Genomic DNA, 15,488 nt, shown 5'->3' on the forward strand with positions numbered 1-15,488 from the left:
TCATCGCTGAAGACGACACGTCTCCATTCGTCCCTCCATTCACGCCTGTCGCGACACCACTGGAGGCGGGCTGCACGATGTTGGGGCGTGAGCGGAAGACGGCCCAACGGTGTGCGGGACCGTAGCCCAGCTTCATGGAGACGGTTGCGAATGGTCCTCACCGATACCCCAGGAGCAACAGTGTCCCTAATTTGCTGGCAAGTGGCGGTGCGGTCCCCTACGGCACTGCGTAGGACCCTACGGTCTTGGCGTGCATCCGTGCGTCGCTGCCGTCCGGTCCCAGGTCGACGGGCACGTGCACCTTCCGCCGACCACTGGCGACAACATCGATGTACTGTGGAGACCTCACGCCCCACGTGTTGAGCAATTCGGCGGTACGTCCACCCGGCCTCCCGCATGCCCACTATACGCCCTCGCTCAAAGTCCGTCAACTGCACATACGGTTCACGTCCACGCTGTCGCGGCATGCTACCAGTGTTAAAGACTGCGATGGAGCTCCGTATGCCACGGCAAACTGGCTGACACTGACGGCGGCGGTGCACAAATGCTGCGCAGCTAGCGCCATTCGACGGCCAACACCGCGGTTCCTGGTGTGTCCGCTGTGCCGTGCGTGTGATCATTGCTTGTACAGCCCTCTCGCAGTGTCCGGAGCAAGTATGGTGGGTCTGACACACCGGTGTCAATGTGTTCTTTTTTCCATTTCCAGGAGTGTATCTCCGATTCTTGTGAGTGGACATAATTTTCCTTGTAAAATCTTTCATCGCCCTTATGTGTACTGATGCCCTTAAACCGCAATTTTTCACATCAAATCCATACCTCACTTATGACCAGACATAGCCATTCTCTTTGCACATGTCGGAGCACTGACCACAATAACCTTACACCCCATTACATACTACATAAGCCTGGTAATCACAGCGGATCTATCACACTCCCCTAACGAGTATAATACTTCGTCAATAACTAAATGCTGGCGACACCAAACAATATTGAGCGTAAATCCGCACTGGATGGACATTTCTCATTTGTTTTTCTTGCGAGTGGTACCAACGTGTCTCAGGAAGAGAGACATAATCGTTTTATAACCGACCAGCTATTAAAAACACCATTGCAATGAACGTACTACTGTCACCTTGCATAAAAAGCGGTCTTGGTTTTACAAGCGCACACAAGTATTCCTAACGACATCCATTTTAGAAACTATATAAGTTTTATAAATCGAGGTATGGTACTGCTTCCAAATGACGTGGTCTTCCCAGATATCGCTGAGGCGTGTATCAACAGACAGAAAGCTCGAAAGCTCGCAATAAAATCACCATTCTCACAGAATTAAGAGAGTGATTTGGCTACGGAACGTGGTATTAAGGCGATATTTTCAATTCCCTCATTCAGGCGCTAGATATTTCTCACGTTAACAAACAGTATTTGTAACTCATTCTATTTCGATGCCACGTAGGCGTTGTAACAGAGGTTCAGCGATATATCCACTCGGTTATAGGCAGGGGAAGGTGATGGTTGACTGAGAATGATCACATACAGTAGATGGTGTGCTATGTGATGAAACACTTAAAAATGCAATGCTTGATTTAACTCATAATTAACGTACGAAATCCTATGACGAATTCACTGGCTTTTCAGATCCTTTGTGCTACACTCTCTGGTAGGTATGCTGACTGAGATTTGGATTCAAGTCTATCTATTCAATCATACGTTTGCATTGGACCCCGATGAGATGTCTTTTAATGATTACAGCCACTAGGGTGAATCATATTAATGGCACTCTCATAACTCGAAATGAGTGATCTTTTTCGAACCCAACTGCTAAGGACCCAATACAGCAAATTTCCAACCTGGTTTTCGACAGTACCTCTGCGTCTTGTAACTGTTCCTCCATCTCTGGTCCACCCTCTCTGCAGCTTTGTCCAAGTGATCATCCCAGTTTAAGCCAAAACTGAGTAGTAGTCAGAGAGTGTATATCCACCAAATTCTGCGTCACATGGTAAAACAGGATGAGCTGAGTTAATGCGACAGGATCGTGTTTTAACCAACTGGTGGATATGAGAACGTGTAATCGTAGCTCAGCGAATTACAATGCCTAAGGCCAAATAAAGCTTTCTCGCGCAACACTAGGTAGTGGAACAGATAGTACGAGCAGTTGTCGTGTGTCTCTTATCGTGAAAATTAGAAAGACTCCACATCAAATGGGAAATGGAAGGACGAGGATTTTGCTATGGAATTTTTTCAAAACTACATACAGGTACTGAAGTCGGAAGGGGATCAACCTCCCTCAGGGTGCTTTCATGTCTTTCATTCATACATTCTCCCTGCCATTGCTATTTTGTACCATCCAGCGGAGAAAAATTATGAAATATAAAAACTCTGCTAACGTCACCCAGTAGAGAACTCGATAACATTTTATCACATCTCTCTTCCTATGTATCGGGAAACAAATACCGGCCGGCCGGAGTGGCCGAGCGGTTCTAGGCGCTATAGTCTGGAACCACGCGACCGCTACGTTCGCAGGTTCGAATCCTGCCTCGGCCATGGATGTCTGTCATGTCCTTAGGTTAGTTAGGTTTAAGTAGTTCTAAGTTCTAGGGGACTGATGACCTGTCCTTAGGTTAGTTAGGATTAAGTAGTTCTAAGTTCTAGGGGACTGATGACCTCAGCAGTGAAGTCCCATAGTGCTCAGAGCCATTTGAACCATTTGAACAAATACCCTCTGTGTGTTGACACTGAGTATATGCTGTTATTCCATAAATATACGTGTATTGGTCCACTGGAGTGGATTGCCAGTGATCGAAGTCACTTGATCAGACCAGTGTAAAGTTTCATAACCTGTAATGTATGAGGATCATATGCCAAAGACTGTGAGTCCCACGAAAGGGTCCGTGTGCTGTTGCTTGTTTCTTTTCTGCTGTAATACATCCAAGCAGTGTATAACTACAGGTTTGTACATCGTCATACATTTTGTTTTTCCACAACGACTTCAACGTTCTGGTCAGGTGCTAAACCTCCATTAACATGTGTTGAACCATTGGCTCTCAGAGAATGCTTGACATTGCACATTGTAAGCTATACTGATACTCCCACAACACACAAGATGACTGAAATAAAAGACAGAGCATGGTGTTTCGTATTGACGAAAATGCGGAAGACATCACAACATACGGCAACTGGAAGAGTTTGCAGCATAGTGGAGCGTTTCCAAACAGCTGCCTGAAGAGGATGATCTCTACAATTAATTTCACCTTTTACAGTATTGGGGTAGCAGATGTATCGGTGTTGTGTTTCGATTGATTCCTCATACTGCAATCATGTACGTGATCTTGGTTTCGGTGCTGGCCATACCTGGAAGTTTTTATTCCCACTACGACTCTCTCTCCATCGCAAACAAGTGATGTCAGTCAATCATTACGTGGTAATCAAAAGCATACCAGTGGAAGAACTCGATGGAAAAAAAACCGTTGATATGTGACAATGTACCATAGGTGGCAGCTTGATAAATTTTAGTAGTTTCTACATAATTTCAACACCGACTAGGGGCATGTAAGCATGCATCATCACTAAACGAACTGTCCACCACTTTGCGAGTATCATGTACTAGTTTTCGAATGTGGACAGATGACTGTGCAATACATCCATTCATTGTTAATTCTAATGGTTGGGGGTCACAGAGCATTCTTGCGTTCTTAGGATAAATTTGGAGACTGAATGAGTTCCCTGCATATTCTTTGAACAACCCATCCAGAAACACTGTCACTGATTTAATTTGCAGCTGACCAGAAATAGGAGGGTACTGTATAAGCTGTATTACAAGTGTTGTGAAGGAACAGAGAGAACTGAGTCCATAACAAATATTCGGCACAGACTGTTCTGCACCATTCTTACTCATGGCACCCATCCAGGTGCACAAGATTTCTCCAGATAGGTGCATGTCGAGGAGGTTAGCACCACTTACCGGTACTTATTACATATGAGAGTGTTGTGACGATATAAGAGATGGTTAAGAAGAAACATGTGTATGATGAAGCTTTTTCGTAAATCAATTGTGCTCTCAAATCTAAGGTTAGTCGAGTGTCTACAGTCATTACCAAGAAGGTACTGCGAAGAAAGAAATGATCATAGAACATAAATACATGCACTCCTAAGGCTATGCGGTCCTGCACTTAAAGACATTATAACGTTACACCCAGGTGGTTTCTGAAATATTAGTCACGCGACGTACAACATTCTTAATACTCTAATACAAGACATAAATGTTCAACATCTGGCATATATCAACCCAGAAAGTTCCATCTATTTTCAACGGACTCATATGGTGACAAACTTGAAGAAGGCAGAACTACTTCCTTCTATACCAAATAAAAAAAAAAAACATACAGTCCCTGTGAAACATGCAGAATATAACTTTCTGAACATTACAGCATTTACTGTTTACATCCTGTCATGGTTCAGAAATTATACTATGCCCACATCAGTCCCACAAAATAATCATCAGCAATGGAGAACGACTCTTACAAGGAAACAGACAACCATGTAGCACTAGTGTTTGACATTTAAAATTTCACGCCATGCTGTTCTAACCACGGTGAAACGTCCCCTTTTTATAACAACTATACACGACTGTGCTTAAACTGACATACAATATTTTTAGCGCAACGCAATTTGACTTTCAAAAATCCCTACAAAAGAATGGCCCTGACTAACATTAACCTATACCTTTCACAAATCACTTACCTCACCAAAAATCTTCTTTACTCGAACTACTGCAAAACAGCCAGCGCCACTACTGCCAGCTAAATAAAAGATTCAAACTATGGAAGGCACTAACTACTGATAGGCATAGTTAGCAAATGAAAGATTTTAATAGAGAACAAACAATGTATTTACCTTACTAGTCATAATATATATAGCAGTTCATGACAAATTACAAAACTCCGCCATCTCTCTCCCCACATCCACCACTGCTGGCGGCTCACCTCCAACTGCGCAACGCTACGCGCTGTTCACTTCCAGCTGCCGCTGCCCAACACTACAATGGCAGACAACAATGCAAACTAGCCACAGACTGCACACAGCACAGCCAGTGATTTTCATACAGAGGTGGCGTTACCAATAAAAAAAACCTAAACAGCCTACTTGCAACGGGAGCAGAACACAGTCTCTTCCACTTCAACATCTGTCAATCAAATGTATAGTCCGCCCCAGTGGCTGAGTGGTCAGCGTGACGGATTGCCGTCCTCTGGGCCCGGGTTCGATTCCCGGCTGGGTCGGAGATTTTCTCCGCTCAGGGACTGGGTGTTGTGTTGTGTTCATCATCATTTCATCCCCATCCGGCGTGCAGGTCGCCCAATGTGGCGCCGAATGTAATAAGACCTGCGATATGGCGGCCGGACCTGCCCCGCGAGGGGCCTCCCGGCCAATGACGCCAAACGCTCATCATCATCATCATCAATCAAATGTATACACAGGGTCTGCAGTTCCTTACAAACACCTGCCACTAACTTAGAACCACCATAGCTATGAAACTGAAGACTCAATTTATGTTCAAGATGTGACGGGGGAATGGAGTATGTTGCATAAACCTATGTTCATCTAGAAGAGGGTGCTGAATATGGTTTTCGATCGTTGGACCTGTTTCATCACACATTGGCTGTAAGTCCTCTGCTGACTGTAGTATGGAGAGATTTGCTATTAACGATCGCAGGTAGATCGTGCTCTAGGTCACGCACAGAGCAATCAGTTGTCTATGAGCCGAATGCAGCTTATACCACACAACTGATAGAACCCAAGAGAACAACAGAGAAAAAGGTTAGATGCATGATAAATGACCTGCAGTAACATCTCCCTCTCTCTAGGACGCATCATTAATCTACCATTATATCATACCTTATTAAAATACCATCTCAACCGATCACTCCATCTACTTTGCATCATCTTATAACGCAGATGCATGTCAATTTTGAGGCATATAGTTCTCTTTTCCATTTATTTTGTATCACAAAGACTGCACGGTTTTTTTTTCTCTGGTTTAGAAGGAGTCTTAAAGTGTATCGCCATAGTGAGTGAGGAAGAAAGCTTGCAGGATGTATGTATGTCAGATGTTGGACATTTATGTCCGGTATTTGAGTACTAAGAGCAATGCCTTCTGCATAACTAATATTTTGGAAACCACATGGTTTTAAAATTATAATGTGTTTAGAGCATGTGATTATGTTCTATGGTCATTTCTGTCTTGCCAGTACATTCTAGGTCCTGATTCCACAAACGAGAACAATATTGTAAAATTGATTGGTGGTTCATTTATGTAAAATGCTTCAGACTCCTTCTGTCTGGAGTTTCATCATGTGAAAACCAAATGTTTCTTCTGAACTGTCTGTTATATCATTGAAACACTCTCGCATCTACTATTCGCCAAAAAAGGGTGCTAGGCTCCCCGAGATGCCCACATCTGATCTTATGCAATCAGATAGCTGCTGTGAGTAGACTGATGCAGAACAGTCTTCGCTGAACGGCAACTGCTGACTCAACTTGCTCTGTGCCTTCATGAGACATTGAATGTAGAGGGTATAGTACCCTCCTACTTTTTGTCAGCTGTAAATTAAATCAGTGACAGTGTTGCAGGAAGGGTTGGTCAAAAACAATGCAGGGAAACCCTTCAATCCGCCACTTTATCCTAAGAATGCAAGAACGTTCTGTGACTCCCATCCACATAGGGAAAGATGGGCAATCGTATTTGTAAATTATGCACATGTAGATCGGTCTAGGATGCTGTCTAGTATACTTTAGTATATATGTTCAACAATTAACAATGAAAGGACATATCCATCCTCATTCACAATATAGTATATTATACTCGAAAAGTAGTGGACGAGTAGTTTAGCGATGATACAGAAATTGCTTAGTATGCAGCTGTGTCACTGGTCGATGGTGAAATTATGGAAAAAAAACCTGATGAAATTGCTAATATTGATCACAGTATCACCTGTGGTTCTTAGTACAGCAAATTGTCACATATCAACGCTGACTTTTCCATCCAATCCATCCACTGCTACCCTGTCGATTACCACGTAATGATTGACTGACATCACTTATTTGTGATGGAGAGAGAGTCTTAGTGGGAGCAAAAACTTCCAGACATGGCCAGCACTGAAACAGTGATCATGTATATGACTGCAATATGAGGAATCGATCCAAACACAACACCGATACATCTGCTACCCCATCACTTTTAAAGATGAAATTAATTGTAGAGGTCATCACCTTTAGGCATCTGTTTGGAAACGCTCCACAATGCCGCAAACTCTTCCAGTTTCCATATGTTGTGATGTCTCCCATGTTTTTGGCAATAAGAAACACCAGGCTCTGTCTTTTAGTTCAATCATCTTGTGTGTTGTGGCAGTATCAGTACAGCTTACAATGTGCAGTGTCAATCCTTCTCTGAGAGCCAATGGTTCAATACATGTTAATGTAGGTTTAGCACCTGACAAAAACCTTGAAGTCATGGTGGAAAAACAAAATGTATGGTTGTATACACAGCTGTAGTCATACACTGCTTGAATGTATTACAGCAGAAAACAACAGTTTATCTAACAACAACACAGGGATTATTTCCTGCAACTGATGAGTCTGTAGTATACGGTCCTCCTACAGTACAGGTGATGAAACTTTACACTGGTCTGTGCAAGCGACTTCGATCACTGGCCACCCACTCCAGGGGTCCAATACGTGTATATTTATGGAATCACCACATATACTCAGTGTCAACACACAGACGGTATTTGTTTCCCGATATATCGGAAGAGATATGTGGTAAAATGCTATCGAGTTCTCTACTGGATGATGTAAACAGTGTTTTTATAGTTCATAGTTTTTCTCTGTTGGATGGTACAAAATAACGATGGCAGGGAGAATGTATGGATGAAAGACATGAAAGCGCCCTGAGGGAGGCTGATCTCCTTTTGACTGCAGTACCTGTATGTAGTTTTCAAGTACACTACAATGCCAGAGCCAAATCCTAGCCCTTTCTCCGGTTCCCATATTGTGTTGGATCTTCCTAATTTTCTTGATAAGAAACACCACCATAACTGCTTGTACTATCTGTTCTGCTATCTAGTGTTGCAGGAGAGAGGTTTGTGCGGCACTGGATTTATACATTACACATGGCTGGTGGAGATACGATAATATGATTTCCAACAACTGGTCAAAACGCGCTGCTGTCGCATTAACTCAGCTCCACCTGTTTCTCCACGGGTTGCAGAAAATGGTAGATATAAAGCTCGCTGACTTCTGCTCGGTGTCGACTTACACTGGCACGATCAAATGGACAAAGCTGCAGAGACAGTGGAACAGTTACAAAAAGCAGAGGGTCTGCCTGAAACCACGTGTGGGGTCCTTAGCAGATGGGTTCGATAAAGATTTCTCATTTAGAGATATGAGAGCGCCACGAATATGTGCCACTAGGTGGCTGTAATCATTAAAAGACATCTCTATAGCAGGCAACGCAAGAATGTGGTTGGTTGGAGAGTCTTGATTCCAAATCGCAAACAGCATATCCACCAGAGTGTGTCACACTATAGATCTGAAAATCGTCATAGTATTTTATACACTTCTTATGAATTCAATCAGGCATTGCATATTTAAGTGATTCGTCACATAGCACACTATCCACTGTGTGTGATCATTCTCGATCAACCATCATCCTCCCTCGTGTATACCCCAGAGGATACATCGCAGTACCTCTGTTTCACTGCATACATGGCATCGAGATAGAGTGTATTGCAAATACTTATGGTTAGCGTGAGAAATATCTACTGGCACCACGAGAGAATTGAAAATATCGGCTTACTGCCACATACCTTACTCGAACGACTTTCTAAATTCGGGGAGAATGGTGATTTTATTACGAGCTTACACCTCTAGCAACGTGTACTTGCGCTTCTCGGTTGTTAATACACACCCCACCGACACACCGGTAACACTCGCATGAAAAACAAATGAGGTGCATTTACGCTCAGTACTGTTTGGTGTCACTGGCGAAGTATTATAGCTAGTAGGTAGTGTGTGATGGATCCGCTGTTATCACCACGCATATAAACAATGTAATGGGGTATAAAGTTACTGTGGTCAATGTTCCGACATGTGCAAAAAGAATATGACTTTGTCCAGTCATCGGGGAGGTATGGATTTGACATGGAAAACTGTGATTTCAGAGCATCAACAGCCGTAAGGGCAATGAAAGATTTTGCGGTGAAAAGTATGTCCACTCGTAAGGATGCTAGGGTGCTGATATTTCCAGAGGCACAGTCTTCAAGAGGTGGTATTTCGGATACTTTGCTCATTGTCTAATGTCGCTACGATAGTAGTATTTAATTCTAATTACAGTGATAAATATGTGGCTGATTTCCTAGGACGATTCTGGCTGGCATGTGGGTGTGTGGCAGAGGTAGCCTGTGCCCAGCACAAACTGACATTTTTGGAATCTGTCTTCACGGTATACGTAAGAGTGTCTGGTGGTCGATAGCTATATGCAGGATGCAGAAGTGCTGATTTTATATGATGCACAATACGAATTGTGTTTACTACATCGATGGGGTGTGGTGGTACAATCGCTTGTGGTAATGTGGCCTGGTTGGAGATCGGTTTCACGCCGAAAAATTCAAGCTTTCCTCATCAGTAGCAGAGAAGCGTAACTGAGGAAGTGAAGGTTTAACTGTTAGCGCAATATTACTGCTGCATGGTTTTAGATCTGTACAATATAGTTTGCCACTGAAATTCTAGTAATTTGACCATGTGCAGAAAGTGGTGGGCGGTGCTCCGTCACCTGCAGCAGAAATTTGGCTGGTAAAACCAGTGAGGACCAGTCAGAATGCTCCATCCACAGAAATTTCACTGGCATCAGAGAGTCACCAGGCATGCTTTGTCTGGGGTGTAGGAGTCTCTACAGTCCGGTTCGAACAAGACAGGGGCGAGGTATACAGGGTGAGTCACGTAACGTTGCCGCTGGATATATTTCGTAAACCACATCAAATACTGACGAATCGATTCCACAGACCGAACGTGAGGAGGGGGGCTAGTTTAATTGGTTACTACAAACCATAAAAAAATGCACGGAAGTATGTTTCTTAACACAAACCTACGCTTTTTTAAATGGAACCCCGTTAGTTTTGTTAGCACATCTGAACATATAAGCAAATACGTAATCAGTGCCGTTTGTTGCGTTGTAAAATGTTAATTACATCGGGAGATATTGTAACTTAAAGTTGACGCCTGAGTACCACTCCTCCGCTGTTCGATCGTGTGTATCGAAGAGCACCGAATTACATAGGGCTCCAAAGGGAACGATGATGGACCTTAGGTGCAGAAGAGACTGGAACAGCACATTACGTCCACATGCTAACACCTTTTTATTGGTCTTTTTCACTGACGCACATGTACATTACCATGAGGGGTGAGGTACACGTACACACGTGGTTTCCGTTTTCAATTACGGAGTGGAATTGAGTGTGTCCCGACATGTCAGGCCAATAGATGTTCAATGTGGTGGCCATCATTTGCTGCACACAATTGCAATCTCTGGCGTAATGAATGTCGTACACGCCGCAGTACATCTGGTGTAATGTCGCCGCAGGCTGCCACAATACGTTGTTTCATATCCTATGGGGTTGTAGGCGAATCACGGTACACATTCCCCTTTAACGTACCCCACAGAAAGAAGTCCAGAGGTGTAAGATCAGGAGAACGGGCTGGCCAATTTATGTGTCCTCCACGTCCTATGAAACGCCCGTCAAATGTGTACCTCACACCTCGTGGTAATGTACATGTGCGTCAGTCAGTAAAAAATACCAATAAAAAGGTTTTAGCATGTGGACGTAATGTGCTGTTCCAGTCTCTTCTGTACCTAAGGTCCATCACCGTTCCCTTTGGATCCCTACGTAATTCGGTGCTCTCTGATACACACGATCGAACACCGGAGCAGTGGTACTCAAGCGTCAACTTTAGGTTACAATATCTCCCGATGTAATTAACATTTTACAATGCAACAAACGGCACTGATTACGTGTTTGTTTATATGTTCAGATGTGCTAACAAAACTAACGGGGTTCCATTTAAAAAAACGTAGGTTTGTGTTAAAAAACATAGTTCCGTGCATTTTTTTATGGTTTGTATTAACCAATTACACTAGCCCCTCTCCTCACGTTCGGTTTGTGGAATCGATTCGTCACTATTTGATGTGGTTTACGAAATATATCCAGCGGTAATGTTAGGTGACTCACCCTGTATATGGAAAGTTCCGTAACGTCTGACAGTCATGAGATGTCTTTATTGTTCGAATGTTCAGAGAGAAGTCCACGCTGATCAGCCTGCTCTGGTTTGGGCAGGTAGGATGTCGTCCCCCATTGGGCGTTGTGGCTTTAGAGCATCTCCAGATCAGCAGTTGTAGGACATCGAAAATTCGTCTTAAATTCCAGCCATTTTCTCGTCTCTCGGGCAGTGCTTCGAATTCTATTTGTGTTTTTTTTTCTTTTTTCACGAGTTGTTGTGGGATTCGAAATATGTCAAAAACTTTTAGATATGTAAGAGTTCTAATGTTTCTTCTGTGCCTAGAAACCAGAGTACTTCGAGAAGTGAGGAAAATGTAGAAAGGGACCTTAACATCCCTGATTCCAGCAGCAAATATAAACTAAGCTCACTCAGTGTTTCGGAAAGTAATGAACATCACAGCAGCTGCAAGACTCAAAAATTTGTCTCTGTCTGGCGTTGCCATCAAAACAGTATTCAAAACTCGAAAAGTGGTGAGCGTCTTATTTAGTGTTACAGAGACATTTATTTCGACTTCCATATATCGTCGTTTTGGCGTGTAAAATCGGATATTGCAGCTGATATCAGTTTCGATATCGATAAATTAACATTTCTCATTCACATAGCTTTAAAGGTAAATATTCTTGTAATTCCAGATTCTGGGCATGGTCACAGCTCCAACTACAGGTCACACAGTGCTTTGTCTGTAAGTGTGTTTCCAGTAGTTGTTTTTTGAGATACACATTCAGTTTGTGAGCGAACTGTTAATTGATAATTCCTGTGGAACATCTCCTGAAGCAACAGCATTTTCAGAATTTTTGATATCTTAAGGAGATGTACATGGAAACATTCTACATGTTGATTAAATACCAGATTTATTAATTCCTGAAGCAGTTAGTGTTAAATGACGAGGTATATCTTTGTGCCACAAAGGAAGGAAGTACGTTTGTGAGTAGGAAGGCTAAGACAGCTCTCCGTGTGAAATGAAATGCTTAACGTCGCCCTGCAGTTCCTGCTGGGCAGTGCCCGTTGTGGAGCAGCTCAGTGTATGGCAAACTTACATTCAAACTTACTGTACAATTTAAGTCAATAATGTCGGCGCGAACCGTGCTTCACGCTGACAAGCAGGTTTTCTTGTAGGATTGTCGGCTACTCCACGCGCGAGCGCAACAGTCGTTACTCATCAGTCTCAGTTACTCAGTGAGCGATAGTGCAAATAAAAACATGCAGAGAGGATTTCAATCTTCGACACAGCACTACGAGCGTGAAACATGTTCGCTGATCTCAACTCATTTAAGTGCAACACTATTCACACGGGTTTGGTTGGTGTACTAGTCTGGTTGTCCATTTTAACCCACTCTAGCACGATACTTACTTACCACTGCCCTATAGCCTCACTGCGCACTTACTAATGCAAAACATTTTTGAAACTAAGTTCACAGGAACATAATCTCTCTTCACGTGCATTAATGTCGTCCTTATGGATCATACTATTTTCTTGAAACAGAATAGAAACAAAATATTTACAGGATGAACATATGTACTGTATATATTTAAGTGGAAAACATGCGCACAATAGATTCCGGTTAATCGCATAGTTCTTCACGTCTCTGGCCTGAGCTACTAATCGTCGATAACCCTTTGTATCTTACGATTCGCCAGCCGGAGTGGCCGTGCGGTTCTAGGCGCTAGAGTCTGGAACCGCGAGACCGCTACGGTTGCAGGTTCGAATCCTGCCTCGGGCATGGATGTGTGTGGTGTCCTTAGGTTAGTTAGGTTTAAGTAGTTCTAAGTTCTAGGGGACTGAAGACCTCAGAAGTTGAGTTCCATAGTGCTCGGAGCAATCTTACGATTAAAGTAGGTTTATTTACTTAAAGCAAATTTAAGCTTTGTGTATATTGCATGAAAACAAAATCCATAGTCGAAATTCAATCCCAACACAGAAAAAAAGAGCTAACTCATACAGAGCAAAATATTCACTTAGGATCTGGGAAGCGCCAAGTAAAATGTAATCGTTCAAGCCCTTATATATTTAATGCAATCATCATTCATATGACTTTGAACCCCTTGTGGGGTTGCTAGTCCCCAGTTGGGCGCCTTGCTAGGTGACGGATTGGGGAAAGCCTCTCAGATACGGGCGGGATTGGGGAAATGAAGAAACACGGGCGGCGTCTGTTCTCGAGAGGAGCGGCTAGACAAAGGCGTCTGCACTGCACGTTAGGGGCGGCTATGAAAATCAGACCGCCAATCCTCTCTAAAGCAAGCGTAGCGCTTATGCTTCTCACATTTGAGTCATGGTGTGTGACAGTAAAGTAAAATATTCCGCAGTTAGATTAGCCCCACATTCCTATCTCAGGGTGGAAGCTGCTTTAGAGTCACAGAAGGCTACAGAACTAGAGAAGCAATGCTTTCAAATATGCACATACAGTTGCCCTACCAAGAGCATCGGATCCTTTGTTCACGAGCAACAACTAACTTGGATTATTTTTTAATATCAAGTTATTTGTGTTCCACTGACCGATCTAAATGGAAATGATGGGAGGAGAGTGAGTTCCCTCGCACCATACATTCACAACGTATGTGTACCAATGCAACGACACAGGTCTGTCACTGCTTATTATCTCTCAAAGTAATTATCACACGTGAAGTGTGATTATGACTCGAATGGGGCAGACACCTGCGCAGTTTAAATTTGTTATCAGATGTCACACCAGAGAATGAGAATGTTCCCCCCTCAGATAAGGAGTATCAAGGCTGTGTGCCTTGCAATAAAGATGGCCGACAACGTAGTCTCCCCTACACGCTGAACACAGAGCAAGACAATACTCATCACAATTCTCGCACTTTGCAATAACGTTGATTATGAAAAACATCTTTTTTCTCTTTCACTCTTTTGAATTCTATAATAACACATTATATTTCATGCCGTTTTTGACTATCTTGATATAGGGCTTTTTTGTTTCTTTTTATTATTTTTCCCTTCACTATTGACACGCAAAAATTTGAAGAGTATATGAGCCTTTGTAATTGTGTTGCCTTGGCAACTTCGGGTATCAAACCTCCTCCGTGCAGGGATGGAAGCTCTACTCAGGAACCTTGAGAATTCCTGGTTCGAGTACCGATTAGACACACAGTTTTGAATTCCAGCGAGTTACAAACCGACGCACATTTCGCTGTAGAGTGCGACATTCGTGCTGGAAATGACTGGAGTTGTCCCTGACACCTTGGCTGTGTAAACTTTTCCTGGAGTGGTAGTAAATATTTCAAGAGATGGTTGTATAGACTAATTCGAATAAAACATTTACTGATTGCAGAAATAAAGCTGGTTGCAGAGAGCAGTTTTTACTCCGCATGTTGGTACTCCAGTTGATACCAGGCAGACAACGAAGGTCAGTGATTTAACGAAAAGAGTGAATAACTCGCAATGGCAGTGGGCTGGTCATGTTGCTCTAAGAAAATATGCCAGTTGGTGAAAACAAGTGCTAGGTTAGAGCCCAGCTTACCAAAAAAGACCAAGAAGAAGACCATCGGACAGATGGGACAGACACTAAAAGAGGACAGCCGTACTGAGCTGGCAACGGGAAGATGAAGATCGACAGAAATGGAAGAACCTGCAGGGTTCCTATGTTACATTCCGACTCAAAGAGGCCACGTGACCAAGTGATCGAATTGCCTGGTGATGATGACCCTGAGCGCTGTTAATACGGATTCAGAATTTCGTCCACATAATGACAGAGTCACGTAAACACTTCTTATAGCTAAGTACTTAATGCTATGAGAAGACACAGAATAAAAGATTTACACAGTAAAGGATCTAGGTTTTTAGAAAAATGTTTCCCTTTTTTTGTGAACGTATGTACAGTAAGCAACGCGGTCTTACCTCCGAACAATTTACATGGTGCACAAAAAACAGCACTGGTGCTACAGCAGTATACTAGAAAATCACGCAAAGTTGATTCACCATTTAAAAGTTTACGGTAAAATACATGTTTGTTCAAATATCTCGTTTTATCGCCTATTGATCGTGAGTTAGAAAAGTCACCGTTACAATTTTGATTAATGCCACGTTGTAAGAGAATGTCCATTGTTGATTCATTGACACACCATTCTGTAGAATCATCACTAACGGGGTGTCCACCCCCTGTAGTTGAGTGATAATTCCCGCTTCGCACGTCGGGCGACTA

The sequence above is a fragment of the Schistocerca americana genome, chromosome 7, assembly GCF_021461395.2.
Source record: "Schistocerca americana isolate TAMUIC-IGC-003095 chromosome 7, iqSchAmer2.1, whole genome shotgun sequence".
NCBI lineage: Eukaryota > Metazoa > Arthropoda > Insecta > Orthoptera > Acrididae > Schistocerca > Schistocerca americana.